This window comes from Manis javanica, chromosome 5 (assembly GCF_040802235.1).
Source record: "Manis javanica isolate MJ-LG chromosome 5, MJ_LKY, whole genome shotgun sequence".
Classification (NCBI taxonomy): domain Eukaryota; kingdom Metazoa; phylum Chordata; class Mammalia; order Pholidota; family Manidae; genus Manis; species Manis javanica.
The window spans coordinates 158,345,100-158,361,003 of record NC_133160.1 but is presented as its reverse complement, the minus strand read 5'-3'; the positions used below and the strand labels follow the sequence as shown (position 1 = coordinate 158,361,003).

Here is a 15,904-nt window from a genome sequence, read left to right as displayed (position 1 = left end):
GGACCTGAGAGAAGGCAGTTAGGCATTAGCAAACTGATCTCAGTCTGGGATTTATGGGGAAGATCAAAAAAGCCAAAATGGGGTTCCTTCAATTTCCTCCTGCATTCCCTGGAACAAATAGGTTGATTCTACTCAGTGGGTCCTGAGCTAGAGAGGATGAAGGTAGACGGTGTTCCCTGCAGCTGCCCCCGAGGCAACAAACTGGACTATGTTGTACTTGTGGCTGCCAATGGAGAAAGAAATGCCATGGAACAGAACTTAACGTAAATAGACAAAAGCCGATAGAAAGACTCTACTTTCTTGAAAAATATCTTGATGTCAGCTTCTTTTGAATCATTTACAGTATAATTTCCTCTGCTTAAAATATTTCTCTTCCTTTTTTCCACCTGTTGAAATGTATATATCCTTTGTGATACAATTAAATTATCACCTCCTCTCTGAAGCCTTTCTGGATTGCTCCATCATGCAGAACTGATGGTTCCCTGGTCAGCATTCTCATACCTCACCTACCGCTCACATAGCATGTAAAACATAAGACTATGATTTGTTCATGCCATCTTCCCCATTGTGAATTCCTTAAAGACAGAAATGATGTCTTACAGATCTATAAATCCTCTGGATCTAACATGGAGTGGGGACCCCCATAGTCACTCAGAAATTATTTGCAAATGAATGAATCATTTAATAACAAATGATGTTGCTGCTAAAATTTCCATTCTTCTGGAGCTCCTTGAACCTTGGCCGCCCTCCTGAAAATTATTTCTCAAACTGAGGTTTGTGGACTATTAGTGGGCTTTAAATGGCTTCTTTAGAATGACTGCTTTCTCTGCATTGTTCAGAGAAACACAGCATAGGCAAAAGTAGAGGAAATTTTAATCAGATTTTCTGAGCAGTCTTTCAATCATAGCATAACCTCCTTTAGACCTAGTGACCCTTCCACTGGGAAAAAAACAAAACAGCACAGGAATTTCTTGGCCCTTATAACCACGCAGCCGGAACCACACTACTGACACTGTTTTTTCCTCCAGCTGTTGCAGGCATGCAGGTGCGGAGGTGAGACGAAAGACCCAGGGCCAGGGGGTCAGTGTAATTGAATTAAGTGTGTGTCATAGTCTGAGTATCATGTGCAATATTCAAAGTGCCACACTCCCAGCGTCTGCCTCTTGTTTTGCCAGCTGACTGATACCTTACTTCTTAATGACTCCTACCTGCCAAAGGGCTGTTTCTATTTCTGGGAGTCTGACAGCCTCTAAAAACATACCCCAAATCATCAGCAATCACCAGCAGAAGTTAAAAAAGCAACATCGCCTAACCTAATCAAGACTGATTTCTGGAGGTAAAGTCTGTGGCAAGCACAGCATAATTCTGCACCGGGCTGTGAAATTCATGAGGTGGCTCAGCCCCATGTAAAAGCCTGCATTTTGGGGGATTTTAACATAGTACTTAACATTCACTGAGCTCCTGTTACATGCCAGGAGATGGGCTAGGTGCTCTATTGAAATAATTCTTAACCTCACAATACGTACACAATGCAGTATAATTGGCCCTTTTTGACACAGGTGGATACTCAGTCTCACAAAAATGAAGAAATGAGTGGCAGGATGACACAGAGGAAAAAAGATAGAGAAAGAATTTATGCCCAAGTCTTTGATTCCAAGCCTTACATTTTTTCTATTTTGCTACATTCTCTTTCAATACCAACAGAAATACCAATGATACAAACAATATTTTAATCTCTTCTCCTCTCCTGCACTGTCAGATGTCCCAGAAAAGTTGGCTGGGTCCACTGGGTCCAACTACTACCTTCCGCTCTCTCTTTAACCGATTGCAATCTGACTTTTGGCTCTGTGCTGGGTTGCACTGTATCCCTCTAATAATTGTATGTTGAAGTCTTCTTGATGTGACTGTATTTGGAGATACTGCTTTTAAGGAGGTAATTAGGTTAAATGAGATCATAAGGTGGGACCCTAATCCAATACAAGTAATGTGTTTTAGGACAAGAGAGAGAGACACCAAGGATGCATACGGACAGAGAAAAAGCAATGTGAAGACACAGGCAGCAGCCATCTGCAAGTATCCCAGGAAACCAACCCTGCTGGCACCTTGATTTTGGAGTTTCAGCCTCTAGATTCGTGAGAAAATAAATTTCTCTTGTTTAGGCCACCCAGCCTGTGGCGTGTTGTTACGGCAGCCCTAATAAATGAATGCATCCACTTGTATTGAAATCAACACACGGCACTAATACAAAGCAGGTCTTGTTATTCACAGTTTGCCCAGTGAAAGCTGGGCAATGTGCTAGCCAATCATATCATTTAATCTTTACAGCACCCTTCAACAAAGGAATTATCATTGCCATTTTATAGGCAAGAACATTGAGGCTTAGAAATTCTAACTCAATCAAGTTCAAATAGCTAGGTGGTAATGAAGGAGACAGGTATCTTTAGCACCCTGAAGTCCAACAGTTTACACATTGTGCTGAGATTGTTAATAAAACCACCACCCCATAGAGATATTTTGCTCTAAGCCTGGCTGTGTGTTATCTCATTCTAATACTGACAAATCCTGTGAGATATCTATTGTTGTCCTTATTTTACAAGGAATATACTGGGACTCACAGAGCTTAACTAACTTACTCCAGGTCACACAGCTAGTGAGTGACAGTGCTGGGATTTGATCCCTGGCTTTTTAACACCAAAGATCATGAGCTTAGTCAATGTGCTCTTTTAAGAGAGGGTAACAGTTATACATTTTTGTCCAAACTCTTAAGGGAAAAATAATTTAAATCACAAGCAGGCTGCCACTGAATCCCCAGTGCCTCAGGAGAAACGTGCCTCTGTGCCTGCGGTCACTGTGATGGTAGTTGACGCGGTATTGATTAGAAAAAGCATGTTACCACTGAGAAATTAAGGTTTGGTGGGGGTGGGGTGACGGAGGGGTTTTTCTGGTATTAAAACCAGAACTAGGTGGGCCTCCAGCCTCCTAAACTATTTCCAGTCCTCTGCCGAGGTGCACCTGCGCGGAAGCCTTGCTGAGTTGCTCATTCCAGGGCTGCCTTTGCATCCTGAGACATACTAAATACAAATAGGATTTTAATTCATGTATCTCTTAACAGATTTAATTTTAATCAGATGACAAATTCCCAAACCCAGACACCCTTAAGCTTCCTGGCTGCCTCTTTTTGTTCTGTTCCTTAGATTAAATGCTCTGAAGGCCAAGGTTTGTCCTTAATCTGAGTTAACAGTCCCCTCGGGCCATGACACAGTTGGGCTAGAAATTGGAATCCAGATCATCTGGAACAACAGAATGAGTTTTAAAAATAGGCATCTTTCTCCCCTTTCTCACAAATTTTCTTAAAATACAGTAGAAGCTTATTACAGCCCAACTCATAATTATGCAGATTTGATGAGGTCAAACCAAACTCCTGAGAGCAGAACGACTAACAGAACATCTTGTTTTACAAATATGAGTGTGAGGTCTGCTTTCCAGACACACGTGTCTGTAAACAAGGCCTGTAATGCTGACATAAAACTATTTCATGAATAATGTTACTGCTTTGGGCAAGTTGGTTTAGAACCCAGGTCGGGCACCCAGAGATAAGTCCTTGTCTCCCCATATGTAGCATATGGAGCACTGAGGCTGTTGCCTTGTTTTTCCACCAGGGCCAGGCCAGACTTCCGGCTATATCATTCTCACAGCATCCGGTCTGACACACTAAAAATGCTCAGCAAAAAATTGTGAAATCAATAAATAACTAATCAAAGCATCCCCAGCATAGTGGGTGTAACCTGCCAGGAGGTCTATTTCTCAATACAACATGACCCTTCCTTTAAAAAAAGTGTCTGATTTCCATTATAAAAAGATCATAAATACTATAACTTTGAAATCTTATTTAACTTGAAATTGATTTGTCTAGCCAAAGATTCAGCTGGCTTGACTTACATTGCTTTATCTCATTTATAAAAATATCTTCTGAGGCTTTACTCCTAATGCGTACCCTTTATGAAATTGGTTTAATAGTGACTTGATCCATGTGGCAATAACATCATGCTGAGGATGGTTACTTTCTAATGATATGTTAGACATTATTATTTAGAAGCTTGGTCCAGTGGCAGGTATTGGAGGATGGTTGGACTAATTTTGCTCTAGGTTTTAGCTTTTCACTGAACAAAGTGGAAGGTTCTTGACTGTAGCACTGAGAACTATTTCTGAGAAGTTCTGGAATAATGAGATACAACTGTTTGCCTAATATTCTGAAGTCTGAAGCAGCAGGACAAAGTAAAGCTACTAAGGGCTTAAGGGGAAGAGATTTCCAAAGCTGTCATACACAGTACTGATGAACTTCTTTCTCCCCTTTTTTCTACTTGAAAATGTGTACAGGCACTGATAGGATACCATATACTCAGAACATTCCATTCCTTTGTTCTGCCCTTCATAGTGCTCGAAGGCGTTGGCATTATAATCATTGAGGAAACAGGTTTCAGAAGTTGAGGAGTTGCTCAAGTTTGCACAGCTGCACAGTTGATGAGTAAGGAGTTGGGATCAACACAAACCCATCTTCTTTCTGTTCCATCATCTGACTTCTGGATGAAGAGCTCACACCTTGGCCAGGCCTGTAAATAACTCTTTAAACTTTGATAACTTTAAATGCTTTATCTCAAGAAGATGAAGGCTGGAGAGCCCTCCTGACTCATTTTGTTTTCACAACCACTCACCCATCCACCTACCAGGAGTGATTTTCGGGTGTACATGAAGAGTATATGAGCAATTAAAGCCATGATGAGCGTGCACAGCCCACGGCTAAGCAACACGGTGGGGATCCTGACACTTCTCCAACCACCCTGCAGAAGGGAAACCCCCAATTTTTGTTAGTCATTCATGTGTTTCTTCCACTCTGACCCTGTAAGTATATTAGGACCAAGAAAGCCCTTTATAAGTTATTACTTTATCCTACTGAATATTCATACAGCACATGGAAAATGAAAAGAACTTTGAAAACGGCTAATTATTTTGAATGTCTTCTGTTACAGGTGATTGTTGGCAGTGACACTGCAATTCCCATTCTAGGAGAACTTGAACCACTTTGCTTTTCATGACCGAATTCAATTACTTATAGAATATAACTACCCAGAGGAAAATTGCTGGAGCTATTTCTCAAAGCACTTACGAATGGTCTGTCTCTTATTTACAAACATAAATAACTCTTTGCACAAGCTTAGATTTTAAAATATAATCACCTAATTGGAAAGCTTGTTATTGGCATTTGTCACATTATTACTGCAGCAACTCATGAATGTCCCCTTCTGATAGGAGCTATTATTTCATAGGTGGTTGAGTCTTAGTTGCTTTTTGGTAATTGAGCAAAACAACAAATATTGCCTGTTATTATGCACAGAGAAAAACTGTACAGTAGAAATGCTGAGGTGGGGGAGAAGAAACGAGAAGGAATGTGACTGAACTTACACATAAAGGCAGACCAAAAAGATTAATATTCTAGTCAGGAAAGTCAACAGCTGAGAGGAACTATGATCAAAGAGAAAATTTAAAAAGTAGTGAAACACAGAGCGATATGAAGAAAGATAGCCCATGATAGTTCACTAAATTAAAAATGCCCTAACAAAAGCATTTCTCTTGAACTTCGGTAGATTTTTCTTGTTTGTCCTAAAATATAATAATAAGAGCAAACACTTTTCATAGCATTTGCTCTGTGTAAGCACTTTGCACATATTGACTCACAAAATTCTAATCAGCACCTTCTGGATGCTATATTCTGTTCTACAGAGGAAGACACTGGCACAGAGAGATTCAGTAACTTGCTCGTGGTTACACAGCAGCGATCCAGGGTATAAACTCTGGTAAGTCTGGCTCCAGGCTTGGTGTCATGAACTATTCTGCAGCTCTACCTGCAACAGAGGAGGGAGGTCATGTCCCACCTATCTAGAAACGATATGCCCAACTGAGTAACAGAAAATTAGCAGCAAAGGGCTCTACACAGAAAATAGAGTTATGTTAGAACTGAAAGTGGCCCTGAATCCAGCCCCTTAACTTTGTTCATTTGTACCCAAGGAGAGAGCTTTAGCATTGGTGGTTGTACATCAAAGGCCGTTAGGCACGTCAGTGGCAGGACTGGGCCTAGATCCTGGTCCTTGCCTCCTAGGGCAGCACTTTGCCAAATGCTGGTCACAGTGTCCTTCATCAATATGTCCCCATGCTACTGTATCCACCATTTTAATAAGCCTCTGACTCCACAATGGAAGCAAGTGGGGATGGGGAAAGAGAGGCACGAACCAGAGGGAACCCATGAGCCACAGTAATAATACCTAACATTTGACCACTGGCTCTTTGTAGTAACTGAAATTATTTTCACTTTCATATGTATTATAGCTAAACATTATTATCACCCTGTGCACAGATATTGTCACCCTGCTTTCACAGATGAGGAAATCAGTGTTGTAAGGAATGTTGTAACTTATGAAAAATGCAGAAATAGGAAGTTATGGAGTCAAGAATTAAACCCAAGTTCACTGATTCTAGAATCTAGAAGTGACAGCTAATTGCTTGAGTTCAAAAGGGGAAAATGTTGACAAGGCACATGAGCTTTTACAACAAATAATAACAAAATTTGAGGGCCAGATTTTGATCTTGATCATTAGGAAAAGGCTTTATTCCATTTACTTTGTTTCAGAAGGTAATATGCAGGCGATACATCTTTAAAAGATTAATTGAAAATTTTGATATGTAAGCCCTACTGCAAAGAATAAATAAATGGAAATCTTATTTGTTTCTTTTCTTTATTCTGTATTGAGATATAATTGAATACAACATTATATTAGTTTCCGGTATATAACATAATGATTCAATATTTGTATATATTGAGAAATGATCATCACCATCAGTTTAGTTAACATCTGTCAGTCAACTATTTAATGGATGTTAACTAGACAAATGGAAATTTTTCTTAGGCAAAATGTGATGCCCAATTCATAAGGCGTTCCTGGGTTGTGTGTTGCTTTAGAAAGTAAATAGTAAATAGATTAATCTGCTACCCAGGGAGGGAGTTAAAAAGAGTTTGTTTAAGTTTAGTGATAATAATTTCTTGGTAGCATATTAGGATGTTTTAGGGGCTAATATCAGTGATGGCAGTAACATTCTAACACACTACATTTATCCGTGATGGACATGCTTAGAACATAGTATTAGGGAAACTGAGCAGTGACCAGGTTTTATGTTTCCTCTTTAGTTTAAGCTAGTTTCTTGGTTTGGAGAAAGTTAGACTGCTTAGTCTAAATGTCAGCTGGGCAATTATGGGTGTCTGGGTAAATTAGTGAGACTCTCTATGCCTTAGTCCTCCCATATATATGTTCAATGGCACAAAAATGAGCATAAAATCTAACCCAATATTATAGTGCAGGGTGACTGTGGATGCTAAATGAGCTGGTACATGTGTCTGTCACATACAAAACACTCAATACTAGTGTTATTATTTGTAATAGTATTTGTGCTGTTTACAGTAACATCTAGTGTCACCCTTAACACATTAAGCAGAATGGTGCCTGGGAACACTCATTCTAGCAAGTCACTGATTTCCTCCAAATTTGTTTTTCCCTGGGTCTGTTTTTCAATTCTGACACTAGATAATGTGTTTAACCTTTCCAGGCCTTAATTTAAAAATCTGTAAGCTGGGGATAATATTCCTATCAATTTCATGAAATTGTTTTGAGGGACTGTTTCAATTTCTGAAAATAATTCATCAAGAAAGGCAGAAATTATGATTATTAATAATTACTGCATTTTTACTAGTGAAGCATTGTTCTAGAATGATCAGGAATGAGGACTCTGTTACTACAGTTCTTGAGTTTGAATCCCTTTTCTGACCCTCATTAGCTATGCCACCTTGGGCAAGGTGTTTAGTTTCCATGCCTCACTTTCTTCATTCATAAAAGGGGCATAATGATAGGACTGTCTGCAAAGGATTGTCAAGAGGTTGAAATGAAATAATAACTAAAGGGCATTTAAAATAGACCTTTTATACTCTTCCAGTTTGCTGTTGACAAGAGAATAGGACCATTTTTTTGGAATGGAATTTGAAGCAGTAACTTAGCTTTATTGCCAATCATTTTGTCCCACATAACTTATAACCTAATATTCTGGACAATTTGCTCTTCTCTGAATAAAACCTGTATGGTCAACTGTAAACCTTTTGCTTACACTGTCTCTTCTGCATGGATCTGTCTGTCTTCCTCCTCAACCTTCTCTCTCTGTTCTCTTAAGGCTCACTCAGGGGGGACAGGGCTTTACAGAGGATAGGCCCCCTCAGCTTTCCATGCATTATGTGTGCTGGTATGTTGTCAGCTCTCATTCTTTTGTGCCTCACCCACCTGCTCAAACATCTATCATTTCTTCTGTGATGTGAACATTTGGAAACAAGACGTCTACCTAGTTGTCTTGTTACTACTAATGCACAGCATGGCTCTGGATTTTAGACATAGTTCACTCATTCAGTATTTACTGAGTGCCTATTATGAGCCAGGCATTGTTCAGGGCATTGTAGACACTACAATGAACAAAAAAGACAAAAATCCTTGTTTGCATGGACCTTAAATTCTAGTGGAAGGTCACTAATTGGATATCTGAGTGGAGATCTGACAACTGAGCAGATGGATACATGCATCTGCAGTCAAGGAGCATAGTCTGGGCTAAAGATGTAAATGTTGGCGTCATCACCATTTAAGGCATATTTAAGACCATGAAACCAAATGTGGTCACTCATGAAGGAAATGTTGACAGAAAACAATAATTCATTTCATTGAATGAAAGAATATAAAAAGGAGTCAGAATGGGCAAGCCCAGGACAAGACCAGGCCAGAAATTACCTAGAAGTTTTTAGGAACTACTTTCTGTGGTGGGGATTCCCTGTGGAAGCATGTCTCAGAAATACCTGCTCCTGGTGGAGTTCATCAGGAAGAAAGTAACTGAGCTAGTTAGGGCTCTATTTAATACTCATTGAGCATAGATACAATTTCCACAATTGTCTTCACATGTTCTTCATGTTTTTAAGTGTTTATTCACGAGAAAGTGGTGTCTCTTTTTGAGTCCTTTTTTCTTAACAGCCAAGGGCAGTTTGGATATAATCATGCCTCCCAAATAATGGTGCCCAAACTGATCTTAATGAGACCAAGATGTAAGTCATGGTAGAGTCCATAGCTCTTCCATTCCATCTCCAAGTGGAAAACAATTGGATGAGACCTAAGAGAACCAGGGAAGGAAGATACAAAGCAACAAGTCATATGGATTGATTGCACAAGGCTCTGTTCCATTTCCCTGCATTGGACTGTAAGCTCTTGGTGGACAGTATTTGCATTTGGCTTCTTATGGTTGTGTCCTCAGCACCCAGTGCAATACTTGCCCTGTGGTAGGTATTAAAAAAGATTTGTTAAGGGATTAAGTGACCTGGATGTGAATCCAAGGTCAGTCACTTAGAAGCTGTATAATTTGGGGCAAGTCACTTGAAATCTTAAACCCTTAGCCTCCTCATCTATAAAATGGTGATAATAATAGCCCTTAAACCGTAAATCTGAAGATTAAATGAAACAATGTAGGTAAAATTTTGTATATTTTTATGTGCAAATATGCATATGATGCATCATAGGGATCCACATGCATGTTTTCTGCGATCATTAGATGATTTTACCACTGATCCTTCTAATGTCTGCTCACCTAAAGCATTAATTAATTTTATACTCTCATTTAGATAAATTAGATGTGATTTTTATTACTTCCAGAAACACTCACTGGAGAATATGCCTACCTCCAGCAGATTCAGAGAACACTGGAGTGTACTGTGGAATTGTTTTTCTACTCCAAGTTTTGAATGAAAATGTTTTGTTGAAAGATGAATAAGGTTTCCTCTGTCGGTTCATCTAAGGAACTTGTCATTTTGTCATTCTTCTTCTTTCTGTTTGTCTGGAAGCTTGCAAGCAAAGATTGTCCAATGTCTCTGTAAAGAACTTCTGCCCATTGCACTTGCTGCTCTATATCCCCAGCAGGAAGGCAGTTTGAAGGTAAGAAAGTTAAACTTTAACCTGCAATCTAATCAGATAACATAGCAAGGCTCTGTGTTTTGTAGACCTGGTGGAGTGTAAAACTGAATCTGGTTAAAGTGTTAGGCTCCCATTTAGTGTCTCAAGGAAGCCATCAGAAACTAGCATTGACTGGACTCATGTTAAGTCCAAATATTGTTTCTCAGGTCAGTGCAAATAGAAAATAAGTATCTTTAACTCTTATTAGAAACTGCATGAATGACCAATCATGAAATCATTAATACAAGAAAAATATCAGAGATGGCTTTTGTTTATCTCAACTTCTACATAGTTCTTATAAGTAGCCATTATTCTACTCCCTTTGGCTCAAATTAACAGTAAGAAAAATAGTGGAAAAATCAAGTGAGAAGCAAAAGATTTCATCATGTAGTTATGACAACAACAGTAAATATTATTTTGAGAATGGTTTTTGTTCTTCAGACACTTGAAGTCGAACTGTCTAAAATACAACTAATGCTTTGTTAAGTGACTTGAATGGCCTTCTCTGTTCCTGATCTTGCTTAATGCCACAGTTATCCTTTTGGTGGAATCACTTTGACCCTTTTCTTCCTCTCGCTCGATACCACCAATCATTTCTCAAGGTTGCCAATTATACCTTCACTGTATGTTTCAAATTCGTCCTCTCCTTTCCACCACTATTGCTTTATATTTAGGTCTTTGTTTTGTCTTGTAGGCAGGGAAGTCCACTGGTGAAACCTGGAGTTCTGGCATTACATTTTTCAAGGTAATGCTTTTTGTGAGATGTTGGGTCAGTGATTTAATTTCTTTGTTTAGTTCTCTCATTTAAGTTATACTTAAGCTTTTCTCATAGGTTCGTAACAAATGTTTGCAATGATTCTTCAGGTTTAGGAGGTTTTGTGCTCAGTAAGAGTTAGCTAGTGACACGTTTCATGCACAGGCTTTTAAAGTAGTTTCCCAGCTGATTTTTCTGTTTTCTTTTGTTCTCCCTCAACAACGTACCTGCTTTCTGATTTGTTTTTGTGTCATGCAATCATTCTGTGTTCTGGTTGGATCTTTGATTCAGGAAACAATATCCAACTAGTGTTTGCTGTAGTTGTGATGCTCTGTCTGTCTTCAAATGTTGCTCTTGATGCTTTGCCAGTCTTTTCACTGTCTTCAAGCTCACCATCAACCCTTCTGAAGTTGGACTTGTATCCAACTCCCTCAGCTACTGGCTGGCTGCAACTAAAACCCAACTAAGACAAAGAATCGCTCCCCATTTTGATCCAGTAATCCCACTTCTGGGTATATATTCAAAGGAAATGAAAAAGGGATATTGAAGAGATATATGCACTCCTGTGCTTGTTGCATCATTATTTTTAATAGCCAAGAACTGAAAGCAACCCAAGTATCCATCAACAGATGGATGAATAAAGAAAAGGTGCTATGTATATATATATATATACACACACACATACACATATATATAATATATATACATACACAATGGAATAATATTACATATATATAATATATATACATACAGAATGGAATAATATTCAGCTACAAGAAAAAAGAAAATCCTGCCATTTATAACCTGGATGGATCTTGAGGGCATTATGCTAAGTGAAATAAGCCAGACACAGAAACACAAATACTGTATGATCTCACTTGTATGTGGAATCTTAAAAAAAAAAAAGCTAAACTCATAGAAATAGAGTAGAAAAGTGGCTGATAGAGCCTAGGGAGTCAGGGAAATAGGGAGATGTTGGTTAAAGGGTACAAACTTTGAGTTATAAGATGAATAAAATCTGAGGATCTAATGTAAAACTTGGTGACTAGATATAATAAAACACTATACTGCATAGTTGAAATTTTCAAAGATTAAGTGGTCTCTCAAAAAAATAACTATGTGTGGTAAGGTAATCCTCATGGGCCTCTCACAATATATATGGTTATCAATCAACATGATGCATACTCTAAATATCTTACAACTTTTTATGTCAATTAGAACTCAGAGCTGAAATTTTTTAAAAAATGAATAAATAAGAGGGTTGGATGATTCCACACTGCCTCCCTTTGTTGCAGAGTAGAGTCCAGCCTTGTGTTAGTAGCACAGACCTTTAAACTCTAGCCCAGCTCAACTTTTGGCAGCTTTCCTTCCCCACTTTCTCCCTCCTCCTGACTGTCTTAAGCTTCATGTTTTTAAGTACCTAGAATGTTCCTCCTGCTTTTTCTCCTGCCAATGAAATGGTTATTCTTTTCCAAAGAGCCTTCCTTGTGAAATGCCGCCAAGTGAGATTCAGTGTCATCTCTGTGGCTCTAGGAGTCATGATGGTCACAGAAGGGGCAGAGTCATAGCATCAACAGCCGACATGTATTGACCACTTAGTATAGCCAGTCAGTGTTGCAAACCCTTCACATGCTCATTTAATCCTTTGAGCAAACATATAGAATATTTACTAATATTATTTCCACCTTCAAATGAGGAAATTGAAGCTCAAAAATGATACTGAAGTTTTTCTATATCTAGTTAGTCACACAGAACCAGGATTTGAAACAAATAGGCTAGAACCAGAGTTTACTCTTGATTTGTTAATGCTAATCCCTTTCTAATTTTGCCACGCACAGCATTTTACGCCTACTCATTGTATCTGAGTGATCTACGGGTTTGTTTATTTCATTACATTGTCAGCCGACAGACGTCTTACTTCTCCTATAGTCAGTGTTCCATAAATGTCTGTTGTGCCACAGTGAAATCCTCTAAACTGCCAACAGGAAATAGCTGCCTCCGGCTTTCCTACACTAAGACTCATTCACGATTCAATAAAGATTCCTGGTAAATATGTGTCAGACCAGGGGAATGAATGCCCATCTTTTAATTTGCCGCTAAATACCTATGTAACTTTGGACAAGCCACTTAGTCTCTTCACTTTTGTCTACTACATGGAGATTATAACCCTATGATCAATCATTCTTCCAGGAGTTTTATAAGGATAAAGTGAGATAATCAGGAGAAAAAGTTTTAAAACCTGTAAAATACTACAGAACAAAGGGGCAACTTTTCTGATTAGTAAAACACATAGTTTATAATAAGTAAATGGTAGTGCCAATTGGTATGAAATCTGTGTTAAGTGGGGTTTGTAGATTTTTCCACTTTCTGCTTCTCCTGGGTAATGAAGTACCAAAAAATAAGGAGATTGTATGACAGCTTTGAAACATTCACCATTTGTCATAGCAGAAATAAGACATGCCATCTCCCTGGCTTGTGAAACGCTAGATCTGGAAACGCTAGATCTGGAAGGACATGAGACTCAGTCTGTGTAGATGGTGACACAGAGGTCCAGAGAGAAGAGGTAACTCATTCAAGGGGCCACCACAATGTTCCCAGACAACCTGGGCTGCACAAGGGTGTCTTACGTTGAGCAGTAAGTGGAAAAAGGGTCTGTCTTGTATTTTGGTGTTTTTTTTTTTCTTGTGAAATGGACAAAAACACTGGACATAACTACAGAACTGGTTAGTACAAAGACTCTGGATTGCTGGGGTCAGCCCCTCCCCCTGACCCCACACCTCATTCTAACAATGTGATTGACATAAGTTGGTTCACCTCTCATCCTTCAGGTTCCTATTCTGTGAAATGAGAATACTAAAGAACATCCATCTTATTTGTAGGATATAATAAGTTAAACTGTGCAAAGTACTTAGAACTGCACCAGCCACATAGTAAGTGCTGGATATTTGTTAAATAAATATAAATAACATGAGCATTTGACCATAACATTTTTAGGGCTCATACATGTGATGAAATTGAAGGACTTTGCAAGTAGAAAGCTTGCAAACCTTCACGGGTCCTGCCTCTGTTCCTCTAGAGATTCTCCTATGTGCCCAGGTTAGAGCTTTTTACTAATGCCACTAGGGAGTTACCAGGAGATTAACTGATTATCAGAAAGCTGAACATTTAAAAAAAATTTCCTGGAGGTTACTGTTGTATTTTTAATTGGCAGTATGTGGGCAGTTCAAGTCGCTTTTTGAAAACAAATCCTCCAACAGCTAAATATGGATGGATTCTCTGCCAAGACAAGCATCTAGAACTTTCCATGATCAATATGCTACCAGGAAAACAAAACCCACCGAAATGTTGCCCTGTATTTGATACCAAAAATCTGAAGTAAAGTTAGGAAATTATGTTTGGCAATTATACAAGACACTATGCTGATGGTGGCTTCTGGGTTGCAAGAAGTCTACTCTCACAATTACTTCATCTCATTTGCTCTCCTGTTTCTGCTCAAGTCAAAACAAAAACCCCTGGAATGAAGCTTTAATTTAGTGAATCAATTATTTTGATTGAATGAGGGCACTGAGATTTACTGGGTAGTTGTTGTAATGGAGAAACTGTTTTTAAAATGTATATAAATATCAACCCACATTTAATCAAGTATTTCATATTTGATCTTTTGCATTAGTTCCTGATCATTGTGCAGTAAGTAACCTTTTTGTCACCATAATGTCTTTAGAATAAATAGGGAAAATGATTACTTTACAAAAAAATAACTGGGGCATAGAAAGATAAAGCAAATTACTCATAGAGTTATCCAATGAGGAGATACAGCCACAGCCTGACAACATTTATTATTTAAAGAAAAAGTATTTGTGCTGACAGAGAGTATAGCAGCTAAGGATTTCTTGGTACTAAGCCATTCATGAAATAGCTACTTAAATTCTTTAATCTTACAATCATCTACTCAATATCAGCATATACTTAGGAGCGAGGTGTCAGCCTTCAAGATACCATGGAATTAGGAACAACCTCACAAAAAGAGCAGAGAAGTCACTTGACTTATAGACCACCAACTCCTGGCTCCCAAGATGTACAGAATCTGCAAGACATTCCTATTTGGTCTTCTGAACCACTCCCTATCCTCCACGCTGTTCTGGGTCTTGAAGGATGGCCTCTATAGATGTTATCTGAACCGCTTGCCCTCTGATGTCCCACCAGGTTGGCCAAGGGCAGGCACCAACAGAAGGTCAGAGAAGAGGAAACAGAGGTTGTAGTATTAATTCTATGGGCCCCCTTCTTGGTGGGGGTTGGGTTGATAGTGGCTACAGGCCTCTTCCAAGCCCCAGCGCCCCTGCTGTGAAGCCCTCTCTTGGTAATTATAGCCATAGTTATGCTTTCTTATCTTCTGGCAACCACTGGTCTAGAAATAATAACTTACTTTTTTTTTTTAAAGTTTCCCAGACGGTTTTATTAAAGACCCATGCTGTGTATAAACATACAAGTGATGAGGAAAACATTAACTTGAAACATGCACTTACCTGGCATTCTTTAAAATACCATTATACAAGTTTTCATTTACTTAGAAAAATACCCACTAAAATAATCACAGTTTTGCTTAAAGTTTAAAAAAAATGTATCAGCCAGAACAAAGTTCAAGAGAATAAACAAGATTCTGAATTGTGTCAAAAAAACTGTACAAGGTTGTACATAAAACTATAGATTACAAAAGCCTCGGGTATAGTAAGAATACTGAATTAAGATTTCCAAAGTTCTATTTACCAATATCTATTAATGAAATCCTTATGAAATAATTGATTAGAAAAAGTGAAATGCTCATGATTTCAGAGTGTATAGAAAGTACTAAATATCACTTTCTGAAATAAAGTGTACTCAAACCAGCACATGTAGCCTAAAATCAAGATTTCTGTCACTCATTTAAACTTTTCATATATTGCTAGATGGCTTAAGCATAGAATTTCTTTGATGTTAGTGACTTTTTAAAAAAGTTTTCAGTTTTAGTTTTTATCTTTTGAATTATAGTCAGTTTTAAAATGATTTTTTTGGGTGTGGGTAAGTCATGTCACTTTTT

At 38.4% G+C, this 15,904-nt stretch overlaps 1 protein-coding gene across 5 annotated transcripts in view; it reads right to left on the bottom strand.

Moving 5' to 3' along the window:
* KCNIP4 (potassium voltage-gated channel interacting protein 4) overlaps positions 1-15,904 on the bottom strand; it is a 1,115,920-nt gene that overhangs the window by 118,439 nt on the left and 981,577 nt on the right. The window lies entirely within an intron of this gene.